The sequence below is a fragment of the Hibiscus syriacus genome, unplaced genomic scaffold (genome assembly GCF_006381635.1).
Source record: "Hibiscus syriacus cultivar Baekdansim isolate YM2019G1 unplaced genomic scaffold, ASM638163v2 tig00003721_pilon, whole genome shotgun sequence".
In the NCBI taxonomy this organism is placed as follows: Eukaryota; Viridiplantae; Streptophyta; class Magnoliopsida; order Malvales; family Malvaceae; genus Hibiscus; species Hibiscus syriacus.
In genome coordinates, this window is record NW_024061981.1 from 3289914 (window position 1) to 3303130 (window position 13217).

Below are 13217 nucleotides of genomic sequence, written 5' to 3' on the forward strand. Positions count from 1 at the left end.
ATCACATTGTTGCACATACTGTTTAACCAATGCCTTCATTCCTTTTCAATAAAAATACAATTTCAGTCTATAATAAGTAGCATGTATTCCAGAATGGCCACCTTGTGGTGAATCATGAAGTATAAAAAGGATCTTCTTTCTTAAACCACCTGTCTCACCAACATAAACTTTACCTTTATATCTCTGCACACCCTTAGTATAAGACCAATCTGCTATACAATTATTATCAAGGAGCAGCTTAGGAATTAAATCATTTGCTAAAGAATTCTGCTCATAACTGTTTTCCACCTCCTATACCCAAGCAGGAATAACAATTGTAGCATATAACAGATTTAATTCTGATTTGTCTTCAAACTATCTAGATAAAGCATCAACAGCTCTGTTATGTTTGCATTTTCTAAACTGAATTGAGTAATCCAGCCCTAGCAATTTTGTTAGACCATTCTTCTGAATGGTAGTATTGATCTTCTGTTCTAACAAATGCTTCAAATATTCATGATCTGTTTTAATAATAAATGGACTCCCTTTAAGATAATGCCTCCATTTAGAAATAGCCATTAATATTACTAGATACTCCTTCTCATAGATAGATAAATCAATCTGCTTTGGTCCCAAAGCCTTACTGAGGAAAGCAATTGGTCTACCCTCTTGGGACAGGACTGCACCTATACCCTTAGAACTAGCATCACTTTCCAGACAAAATTGCTTTGTAAAATCTGGTAAAGCTAGCACAGGAGCCCTACACATAGTCTCTTTAAATTTGATAAATGCCTCCCTAGCCTCTTCAGACCAAAAAAGTGGTCCTTTTTCAACATAGTAGTGAGGGGTTTACTGATTTCCCCATAACCCCTAATAAATTTCCTGTAGTAACCAGTGAGGCCCAAAAAACCCCTCAAATATTTCAAATTCCTTGGAATGGACCATTCCTAAATAGCTTGAATTTTGGAGGAATTTGTAGATACTCCCTGTGGAGAAATAGTATGACCAAGGTACTCCACTTCTGATTGGCCAAAGAAACATTTATTTCTCTTAGCAAAAAGCTTATTATGCCTTAGAATCTCCAAGACAATTCTCAACTGTTGTGAATGACTATGTAAATCAGGGTTGTAGATTAAAATATCATCAAAGAATACTAGGACAAATTTCCTGAGATAAGCTCCAAATAAATCATTCATAAGAGCTTGAAAAGTAGTTGGTGCATTAGTTAAGCCAAAGGGCATTACCTTGAATTCAAAATGACCATGGTGTGTCCTGAAGGCTGTTTTTGGAATGTCTTCAGGCTTGATCCTAATCTGCCAGTATCCAGATCTTAAATCCAGTTTAGAAAAAAACTTAGCTCCAGCTAGTTCATCCAAGAGATCATCTACCACAGGTATAGGAAATTTGTTCATAACAATTAAAGCATTTAACTGTCTGTAATCAATGCACATTCTCCAGCTGTCATCTTTCTTTTTAACAAACAAACAAGGTAAAGCAAAAGGACTTTTCCTAGTTTGAATAATTGATGATGCCAACATTTCAGCCACCTGTTTCTCAACCTCTGATTTTTTATGATAAGGCATTATGTAAGGTCTGACATTAACTGCCTCAATTCCTGACTTTAAAATAATATAATGATCATGCTTCCTTATTGGATGCATTCCTGTAGGTTCCTCAAATACATCCCTGTAATCATCAATTACTGCTTGAATTGTAGGAGGAATTTCATTATGGCCAACCTCTGCATTCAACATATAAATCTCCCTACTGCTTCAGGATTTTAGTCATCTATTTCTGCATTTTGTTGCCTGAAATTATTTCATTGCAATAGTGTGCAACCCTCCTCTCAACACAATCTCTTGGTCACCCATTTTAAAGCTAAGAGTCATATTGTTAAAATCCATTAACATTGGACTGTACTTCTTCATCCAATCAACTCCTAGCACCATATCACTGTCTCCAAGGGCAAGACCCTAAAATCATATACAAAAAGAAAATCTTGCATCTCCCAGCTCAATTATTTACTCTTTGTTGTACTATAAAGTTTATCACCATTAGCTACAGTGATAACTAAGGGATTAGTTTCCTCCAATTCCAGCCCTTCTTTAGCCCACCTATTAGTGACAAAACTATGAGTATTTCCACTATCAATTAATATACTGAGTGGTTTCCCTTTTATGAATCCTTGAAACCTCAAGGTACTACTTCCTGAACTGCCAGTAATTGCATTCATAGAAATCTCAGGCTCTTTTTCCTCTGATGGTACTTTACCAATATCAATTTGAGCGGCTTGTAACTCTTCAGGCTCCTCTTGCTTTTCCACCTCTTCCATAGAATTCAATTGTTTCAATTTGCAGTGATGTCATGGAGTAAACTTGTCACCACATTTATAGCATAAATTATTGGCCCTTCTATATTCCAGTAGTTGTTGTCTGTTTGGAGTGAGCCCTGAACTGGTTTTCAAAGGTGAACTCACTGAAGAATTAGATATTCTGGAACTTGTAGAATTTCCTGGCAGCATTGGTCTGGAAATACTTCTAAATCTTTTACTTTCCACTTCCATTGAAAGCTCATAAAGTTTTGCTTTTCTAGCAGCTTCAGCTACAGTTTTTGGTTCCAAAACCTTCACCTTATGTTTCAATTCATCCTTAAGACCACTCAAAAAACTAGAAACAAAATATTCCTCTCCTAATTCAGGATTAATCTAAAGGAGATAAGGCTGAAGTTCCTCAAACTGAGCTTAATACTCTTCTACAGAAGATATTTGAGTCAGTTTATTAAATTCATCAATAACATCAAGATATCCTTTATCAGCAAAACGATGACACATATCAGAAACAAACTCATGCCAAGTAACTCTACTTTTCTTCATAATGTATCCATCAAACCATACTTCAGCCTTGCCTGTGAAGTACATAGCAGCTATTTATAACTTCTGTAATTCAGGAACAGCAAAAATAGAAAAATATTTCTCACACTTCCTAATCCAACTCCTAGGATTAGTTCCATCAAATAACTGAAGCTCTATTTTCGATTTTGGAAGAAACATACCAGTGTTGTTATTGCCAGAATGTTTTTCCATGAATAGATGACCTTTACTGATAGATTACTCCCCTGATTCCATTGTATTTGTTGTTGCTTTCATCTTAAAAACATCATGACTTGATTGATTAACATCTTGTGGCAAAGTAGGCTTAGATGCTAGGATTCCCGGTTGTCCTGGTTGAAATGAGTACTTCTCCTTATCATCAATGATTGTAACTTGTAATGGAATTTTAGTTGTATCCTTGATCTGAGTTGTGGGTGCTTGTGGTCGTTCTGCAGGAGTAGATTGCCCAGATTCAGTCCCAGCCTTATGCATCAACCCCAATAGTTGTTGAAACATGTTTTTCATGTCAGTTGTTGTGGACTCCAGTATTTGCATCCTTTGTTCCCAAGCACTCTGTTGATTAAGCCACCAATTTGGAACTGCCTCCACCTCAGAAGACTCTACTGGATCAGCAGGAATGACCGGCGACTGATCATTGAGAGCCATATGCTGTAATTTTTGTGTCTTACCCAGCTTGGAAAAAAATTAGTATTTTTGGATCAAAATGACCTTGCTCTGATGACCAATTGTGATGAAATGCTCATGAAATAAGAAAGGATTAAGAAGATATAGAGAGAACATAATAGAGAAAACAGAATTCATCATAATTTCATTGATAATTTTCATCTCATTACAACTGAATTTTTATAGGAATTAGTTCATAACAGAATGCCAGCTGTATCATTTCTCTAACAGCTTATATTCCCTTAACCGTTTCTGTTTTCTTTTGTTGGCTGCAGGTTATTGGGCTCGTCACCTCCTGATCCAATAGGCACTTGGTCTCTGTCTCTTGCTTCAGCAGCCCACGCTTGGCCCTTTGCTCATCAGGTAACATCTTTGCCCCATCCATATGCTCCTCATCTAATTTCCAAATCATAATCCCTAATTTCCCCGTGTTTCCCCCTTTCTCTTCATCAGCCTCTGATTTATTTCCCCTTTTCTTCTCATCAGTTTCCAATTTTGCCTCGTGGGTCATGACACTCCATCGCCATCCACGGTGGCCAGAAGGGAATTGAACAGTCTCAAAATGCTCCTCTCCTCTTCCTTAAACAGAAACCAAGACCCGTTTTTTTCCTAAAATTAACAAAAATGCGTGGATCTCCTATTATACGTCTCGGAAACTTCACAAATCCTGTGATCTGTGGGCTTTCCTGCAATGTTTGAACACGGTAAGATTTTCCATTTTTTTTAATTTCCCTTTTGTTTCGAATGCTTTTGTATTTTTTTCCTCTCGGTTCACTTTATCTTTTTCTATTCGAAAATGGCCCTCTTCGGCTCCTCTCTATATTTTTCGAATCTGGTTCCAAAGTCTTCTCCTTATTCAAACGGTGTTTTGTATGTTATATTTGATGCTCTGCTCTTGTGTTATCGAGAAAACAGGGATGATTACTCTATTTTCGACGATCGACAGTTCCGGATTTGATATTCCTTGTTTTATCTGAGTAAAAAATATATAAAAAATATATATATAATTTTTTATTGATTTTAGCCTTTTTATTTGATTGACATGTTGATGGTCGGCTGAAATGGCGGCATCAGAATGATTTGGCCTAGGCGGCAGTGGCGTAGCAGGTTTAGGGTTAGGGTGAAACCCTAATTCCCTTCTCATCTTGGTCTTGGATCAAGCACAAATCCAACAGTTGGGAGTAAGGCAGCGGCTGAGGAACATGACAAAACCCTAGTTGTGTTGGGTTATCAAGTTGGGCCTGTTGTTTGGGTTGCTGGCCCGTTAGGGTCTTGTAATTAGTTGGGCTATCCATCCTAACCTATATAATAAAAAAACAATCAATATATATATATATATATATATATATTTATCGGCTAAATATTTTCCCACTGGTTGCATCTTTGACACTCGCCTTGGCGCTCGACCATCTTTATTTGGCAAGGTATATACAAAGCCATGAGTGCTCTTCGCGATGGTTTTCACTTGCGGATTGGCCAAAACAGCACTGCCCGTATGTTTGTGGATCATTGGGGGGCTTCTCATCCCATTCAGTTTGGCTCAAATTACATTGATAGTGTTATAGAACCAGTTAGATGCGGTGAGTTTACGGTTCCTAATGAAACTCGTTGGAATGAAGCTTTGATTCGGGCTGTTTTTCAATCATCTGATGCGGCTCTGATTGTTACCTGTCCAATTGCTCCAGTGATGTTTGACTTGAGGATTTGGTCAAACCATTGCTCTGGGATGTATTCTGTCCGGTTGGGTTATTTCTATTTGCTTCGCCAACACAGTTATCCTTCTACGGCTTCTCCACTTTAGCTTTTACATGTCTTGATTGTCACTACCTCCGAAGATTTGGATTTTTGGGTGGCGTTTGGCTCATGAAGCGCTCCCGGTGTGTCATCGGCTTCAATTGACTGGTTTGTCAAATGGAGACTGTCCGATTTGTGGGGCAAGGACTGAAACTTGTTTACATGCTATTCGAGACTGCATTGATTCAGTGCAGATACTTCAAGCAGCAGGTTTTAATGGGTCAACAATGTTCAACATGGGCTCTTCGTGTGGTGACTAGCTGCAACAGCTTCAAATGGTTTTGACCAGAGAAGAATATCGTTTGCTACATTGTAGTGGCATATTTTGTCTGGCAGAGGCGCAATGATTACGTAATGGATAATCGCTTGACTCCGGGGTGGCAGGTTGTTGGAGCAAGCAAAGCTTTCATGGCTGCTTTCGATACGGCAATAGGATTTCCAGCTCATCTTCATTGCAGGGTGATATTCATGCTGATCTATGGTGTAAACCACCGGCTGCTGTTCTAAAAATAAATGAGGATGCTACTTGCTTATTGTCAACTGGATGATCAGCTGTCGTATCATTGCAGGTGATCACTATGGCTCGGTGGTAGCGTATCAGGCTATTCCGTTGCATGGTGGTTACGATATTGCAATGGCAGAAGCGAAGGCCATCACTCATGGTCTTCAATTGGCTGTTGAATTACAATTTGCACAGGTATGGATAGAAAGCGATGCAGACAATGTTGTCCGCCAGCTAACGTCATTGCATTTGGATATGTCGACGGTGGGATTTCACCTTGCTCACACCCAACTGGTTCTTCATGATCACCCAGGTTTTTGCGTTGTTGGTATTTTGGCATTTTGATCACTTTGAATAAAATAGTCTCTTTATGACGGAAAATGTTAGATAACAAACAATTAACGTTTTAAATATGAGTTTTTACTTTAAAATGAAACATTAAGTACTAAAATGTTCCAGAAAAATAGTGTCAAAGTGATTATTTGATCAAGCATTAATGACCTTTCACCTGAAATAAAATATTATAACCAAAATATTTCAAAAAAATAATGAGTCAAAATGACTATTTTAGTAAATATTGGGATAAAATTTAACATTATGCCATAAATTTAAAGGTAAACTACTTATTTGGTCACTCATCTATTCATGTATTTATGTTTTTGTTATCCAATTATTTAAACTGATACTAATTTAAAATAATTCAAAAAAAAACTTCAATATTTAAAAATTCTATCAACTTGGTCCAACATAAAATCTCAAAATTCATCTTCTAAATTCCAATCTTCCCCAACACCCATTTCCCAATATAGTCGTCGTCCGTTTTCTCAGCCGCCATCATCGTCTCTCCAAACCGATCGTACAACCATCTCCGGCCCCTTACAGCATCGAGAAGTATGTTGAAAAGTCTGAAACAAGAATCAGACCACCGGTTTTCCTCCCACTGTAAACAATTAGGACTTGCACGAACATTGCAAGGGGATACGATTGGGGTTGACAAAATTTATAGACATGCAACCAGTTATGGCATATGAGGATGTCAATATTTATTAATGAATTATTTCAATCAAGACCATAAGAGATTTAAATATCGGTATGTTTTCGGAAAAGTAGTAGTTATACAATGATTAAGATGTGGAATAGTTTCCATGATCACAATAACACCTATTATTGTCACATAAATATAATATAATAAAGATACGATTACAATCATAATTTAAATCTCTAACCATGATGACAAAACAAAAGGATTAATGAAGGTTGGGTTTTGGATGTTAATATGGATAACAGGAGATGGATTTTATACACAAAGGGATCGTTTTTTTGGGAATATGAACCCCAAAAGATCTTAGTTAGAGGAAATTAAGGATAATGATATTGTGAAACAAATAAGGAATGACAGAAACTTACAAAGGATTAATGTACAAATATCGAAGGAAAAGACTACAAAGAATGGCAGTTGATGAACTAAAAGGAAAGCCTTTTCTGTAGGAGAGCTGTTTGTTCGAACACAAAAGAGACTGGTCATGAGTAGGGATGGGCACTCAACCCTAACCCGACGGGTTCCGATCCGACCCGATCGGGTCGGAATTTTTTTAAAAAATCGGGTTTGGGTCGGGTTCGGGTTTAGGGTGAAAAATATCCGACCCGACCCAAAAAAATATATAATTTAACATTATATATTTAGGAATAATTACAATAATACCCCTCTATATATATATTTTTCAATTAAGTCACTATTTTTATTGAATAAAAAAAATTTTATTATTTCGGGTCGGATTTCTAAGTCATATATCGGGTCGGATCGGGTCGGGTGAAACCTTGTTTTGGTCGAGTCGGTCGGATCGAGTCTCGGGTGGAGGCTCTTTTGTTTTCGGGTCGGGTCGGGTGGACCAAAAACCCGACCCATGCCCATCCCTACTCATTAGTTTGTTTAATCTATGAACGTATATATAGATATTTTTGGGAATGTTAACATAGCGCTTTTTATTAGGAATTCATAGTATTATATTATGGTGAGCCATAAATACGATTGTAATGTCGTGATTATAGATTTTTGTAGATATTATGACATAATTTATTTTTTAAAAATAATTATATTTTTAAATTATTAATGCAATTGCAATGTAACGACAATCTTGAAAGAAATGTAAACCATTTCAAAAATCGGACTGTGCGAAACTGGATGCTAAGGAATACTTAGAAGAAGGATTTTTCATTTGTAAGGAAAATTACGGTGGTTTTAATGTCTTAGAGTGGTGGAAGATTAATAACCTCGAGTTTAAAATTTTATCAAAAATAGCTTGTGAAAATCTTGTCTATTCCTATTACCACAATTGCCTTAGAATATGCTTTTTAGTGTTGGCGATAGAGTGATTGATGCATATCGGTCATCTTTAAGAATTGATACGATACAAATGTTATTTTGTGGTCGATTGATATCTAAATTTTTATGAGTTGCTAAAGTAAGTACTTTTTAAGCATTTGTTTTGTTTATTTAACGTTTAAAATATTATTTAATTAGTTGATGATTTGTTCCGATTGGTATTTCCTTCCAACATAAAATAGTTGATGATTTAGTAAAAGGCTTAATTAGTCCCATCAGCTGATAGCTGTTCGTGCATCTAATGAGATATGGTTAATAAGGCTGGCTTTTTAAGGCGAAGGAGTTATGTGTTGAGTAATTTTTAGATTTATTAGGTGTTGGTTTCTTGGATTGCATATAGCTCTGTTCTTCCCTTTCTTTTTCATGGATGCTATCTATTTGTGTGCACAGTTCTGACAATCCTTAAGAAGGAATGGCAGGTCACAAGGAAATAGAGCTATCCTGTAGCATCTAAGCTAGTGTTTGGAGGTGTTCCTCTTTTTTTCCCTTATAATGTTATTATTTACAAGCAAATCACCTTCGAATTGTTGTGAAATTAATTTACCAGGTACCACAACTTGTCTGTGAAATTTTCAGGAGAGCACGTTTTCTCCCTTTTGTTAAGTTATCATCATATATCCCTGCAATCAGTCTCTTAGACTGTGAAATTATAACTTTAATCTTCTGTGGCTTGTGTGAATATCCAATTCAACCCGCAACTACGAAAGTAAAATGCTATAGTGATCCCTCATCTCCAACAAAGTTTAAGCCATTTGATGATGTTCCGAACGTAGAGGAGGGGATAATCTTTGAAAGTGAAAGGGATATTGGTGAAGAAATTTATCCATTGGATGAAGACCCAAATGGTTTTGATGAAGTTAACAATTCAACCGAAAATAAACGTGTGTTCAGCACTTGTGGGGTTTCATACAGTAATGATACCACTCAACTTTATACAGACGTAGAACAGGATTTACAGAGGCAATTTTCTTCACCAAAGATGTTAGATGGATTGTATTGCTTGCGGACGGAAGATTGTGCAGAAAACGTAGAAGACTCAGCCTGTCAACAAAATAGAAAATTGACCAGAACACTCAGTGGAATTGAACAAAATAGAAAATTAACCAGAATGCTTAGTGGTACTGAAAGGATTGGTTTGAGCTATCCAAGGCCTCCACTATACTTGCTATCTCAGAATGTTTTGGACAGACCAAGTTCTTTCAAACCAAGAAAATCTTTCAGAGCAACAAAGTCTTTTAAAACATATAGTTCCTTCAAGTTCATAAATGATATGGATCATAGGTCATCTGGGATTGCCTTGCTTGCAGAACCTGACCTTGAATCCCTCATGAAGCGGAAAAGAAGATCATTGTATGTAAGAATAGTAAGCAGATGGTAGGAATTTTCCTCTCTATATGGGTTCGTAGGAATTTGCGCAGGCATATTCAGAACTTGAAGGTGTCTACTGTTGGTGTTGGTGTAATGGGTTACATTGGCAACAAGGTCTGTTCCTTCTTTAATTATTTTCTTAAATTGTATGTTTGATTTTCTTTTTGTCATGTTAGCAGTCCCTTGAATCATATAGTTTATATATTGTGGTGCTATAGCTCATGTTCATGTGCTTTCTAGGTTGGACACTTTATATTTAGACTTTTTGTATCTAAGCTCGCTGTATCTAAGTTCAGTAAGCGTGATTTACTTTAATCTTTGAATCAATTGAATAGAATCCGTGCTAGTACATTATATTATTCAATTTCTAGCTGTTGGTCACTGTTAATTCTGCTATATTTAGCTAATTTTATGGCCATTCATTTTTCTTCCAGGGATCTATATAAGTCAGCATATCCATATATCAAACATTTTTTTGTTTTATATGCACTCACCTGACGTCAGGTGCAAAAGATGGGGATGAACTTAAAAGAAATGCTGATGTGCATGAAATACTTAGACGAACTCATTTCCATTCCCTTTCTGAGATTGGACTCCCCAAAAGCATCCATGATCATGAGTGAGTAGATTTAAATTTCTAATTGTAGTATGATTTAGTGGTTATCTACTTTTCAAATAGAGTTGTTTGGGAGAGTGATCGAAACATTCCACAAAGAGAGGACACTTTTAAGAGGACGATAGACAGTATTAAATAGGTTTGAGTAAAGCTTGTCTCAAAATTTTTGTACCGTTACTACTGTAAATCTCAATCATTTAGATGAGGTCTAGCTTATGAAAATTAATTAAGTTGAGACTAAATCATTCATAGCCCTTGAATAATTATGCCTTTAAAATGTATTTAGAACCTGTAGTCTCTGGCATACTAATAGTTGGAAGGAGAACTGTTTTGAAGGAATGATACCTGTTGATAATTTTAAGTGTAGAAAGGTAAAATTGGGCTTCTTTGTACAAAGAACGAGTTGGCTGTCAGTGTACCTCGTTTCAAAGAAAAATATATATTTTCAAAAAAGTTATATATTTATGCGTCTATTTCTTTATTTACTGAGATGTTATGCTTGTTCAGTAAATTAGAAAATGCATTCCTTCGACTGTATTTATCTTATTCATCTGTCCTCGGCCTAATCATATATATGCTTAACAGAGCTGCTTTTCTTTTATTCTTTTTTCAGAAGAATTATTTTGTTGGGTGATCTAAATTACCGTATCAACCTATATGACAAAGTATGTGATCTCATCTCCAAGATGGAGTGGTCCAAGTTGATTGAGAGAGACCAGGTAGTTTAGTTGTCCTATGCAGTCTAGGTTATTGTGATTTTCTTATCAAAGATGAACTTTAAGGCTGTTGATAGGATGCTAGTGTAGTAATTAAATATATTATCTATGGATGGTCTGAGGGAGCTATAAATTTGGCTCCAACATACAAATATGAACTAAATTCAGATAAATACTATGGAGAAGATCCAAAGGTTGGGAGGCGAATTCCTGCATGGTATGCTTAACCAAGATTATACGATTTATCCTTTATTGTTTGTTTGTCTTGTGAAATTTTCAAGTAAACCTTATCTCTCAGGTGTGATCGCATCCATTTTTATGGTAGAGGAATGAGGCAACTAAGGTATAGCAGGACGGAGCTTAAACTTTCTGATCATCGCCCTGTCAGTTCTGTATATATGACTGACGTTGAGGTGTTTTGTCCAAGGAGACTACAGCGTGCTCTCACCTACTAATGCTGAAACTGAAAATGAGGAAGTTGCAGCAGAGGGTATCGAATAATGATTTTGGAATTAGTCCCTTGAGTTGGACTAGGTGAGTTCTCATCCAGGAATATAGGTAGCTTCTTTCTACCACAAGATGTTAATGGTCATGAATCTCATGACTGATACCAGGGAAATAAAGTAATGCTGGCTAAGAGAGTCAATAGTTTGATGATGATATGGGGTAATAGTTGAAGATCATGGCCATAAGGTAAGGAAATTAAACTGAACATCACTAGAAAGGAGCAGTCTGTGTTGCCTTAGGAGCAGTCAAATACTTGAAAGATATATAATATTAATTATAGTTACATGTATTCTGTTATTCCTCTAACTATATAAAGAAAAGCTTGCTTTCTGATGCAGGATAGCTGGGAGAGCACAAGGGATACTTATCTATGCCCGAGTCTTCGAGGGTTGGGGTCAGAACTCCCACAACTGTTCATATTATCAACCCCTTGCATTCATTCATTTCATTCTTTTATTCTGTTTTTGCACTGTGTATATCAATCATTGTACAAATGCATCCTCACTAGGTATTTCACAAAACAATGCCACACTGTCCACTGTCCACAGCTTGTCACACGCCGTGTGTAGGGTGTGTATATGTTCTCAATAAATTAGAAAAAAAATCCAAATAATATTTATATCAATATTTAAGTGTTAGATTATGCCAAACGTTGTCTTACTATAGGCTGCCTGAAAGTGCTAAGCCTTCCTTTTTTTTCTCAAACTTGATTAGTAAAATCGTTAAAATAAGTGATGAAAGAATAGGATAAGGTCAATTAAACAAAAAAGAAATTAAGGTTAATATGAGAAATGATATACAATATAGGAGCTAATTTGTGTAGAAAGCATTTAATTTAAATTTTTATCCCATGTTCCTAATTCTGTTCCTTATATCGATTAGTAATGAATATTCGATCTATTCAAATTAAGAAGAAAAAAACATGTTAGAGAAATTAACAAGTTATATTTTATCATTTAAATTTTATTTGATTTTTTTAAAGTCAAACTGAGTTTATGAAATTCGAGTTGAATTCAAACGTCGAGTTGTTAAAATATATATTCCAATTTAATTATAATGATTTATAATACTACATGGTACGAGTTGGCTCAATTTTTTTGTAAGGTATACATATATATTTTTATATGTGCAAGTAAAATTTGTAATGTTATTTAATAAGTTAAATATTATATAAAATTATAAAATATATTTATAAATTCATTTTTTAAAAAATAGATTTTAAGGATGAATTATTGATGAAAGTATAAAGGAGTCGTGAAATTGATCGAAAGAAATAATTTGTAAAAAAATTATTGTCAAAGGACCAAATTAAATAAAATATAAAATAAATGAACTAAAATAGAAAAATTATTAAAAATGAGAATTGAAGTTACGTAAATATATTATAGTGGTAAATGAGTTTTTTATTTAAATTTAATTAAAAATAAATTTAAATTGAACGAGGAATTAAGAAACAAAAAATACCATACAAACTTAAGGTATTAAAATAAAAAAAATATTATAGAAAATAGATATTGAACCTATTTTCTTATCTTTAAATTAGTCACCGCCTATTACTTAACTTTTATTTTAGTCACCCAATTATTTTTCTAAATTATGTTTAACATTATATTTTATTTCTGATTTAGTCATTTATTGTTAAAAAATAGTGATAAAAAATTAACTGTTAATTTTTTAGCAATTAATCATCGAAATAAAAATAAAACATAATGTTCAATATAATTTAAAAAAATTAAATGACCGAAATAAAAATTAAATAATAGATAAGTGACTAAATAAAAAATTTATCCTTCTAACCT

General features: G+C 35.0%; 1 pseudogene; it reads left to right on the forward strand.

Moving 5' to 3' along the window:
• Positions 1-5443: 5443 nt before the first annotated feature.
• LOC120182711 lies at positions 5444-10202 on the forward strand (annotated as a pseudogene).
• Positions 10203-13217: the final 3015 nt, after the last annotated feature.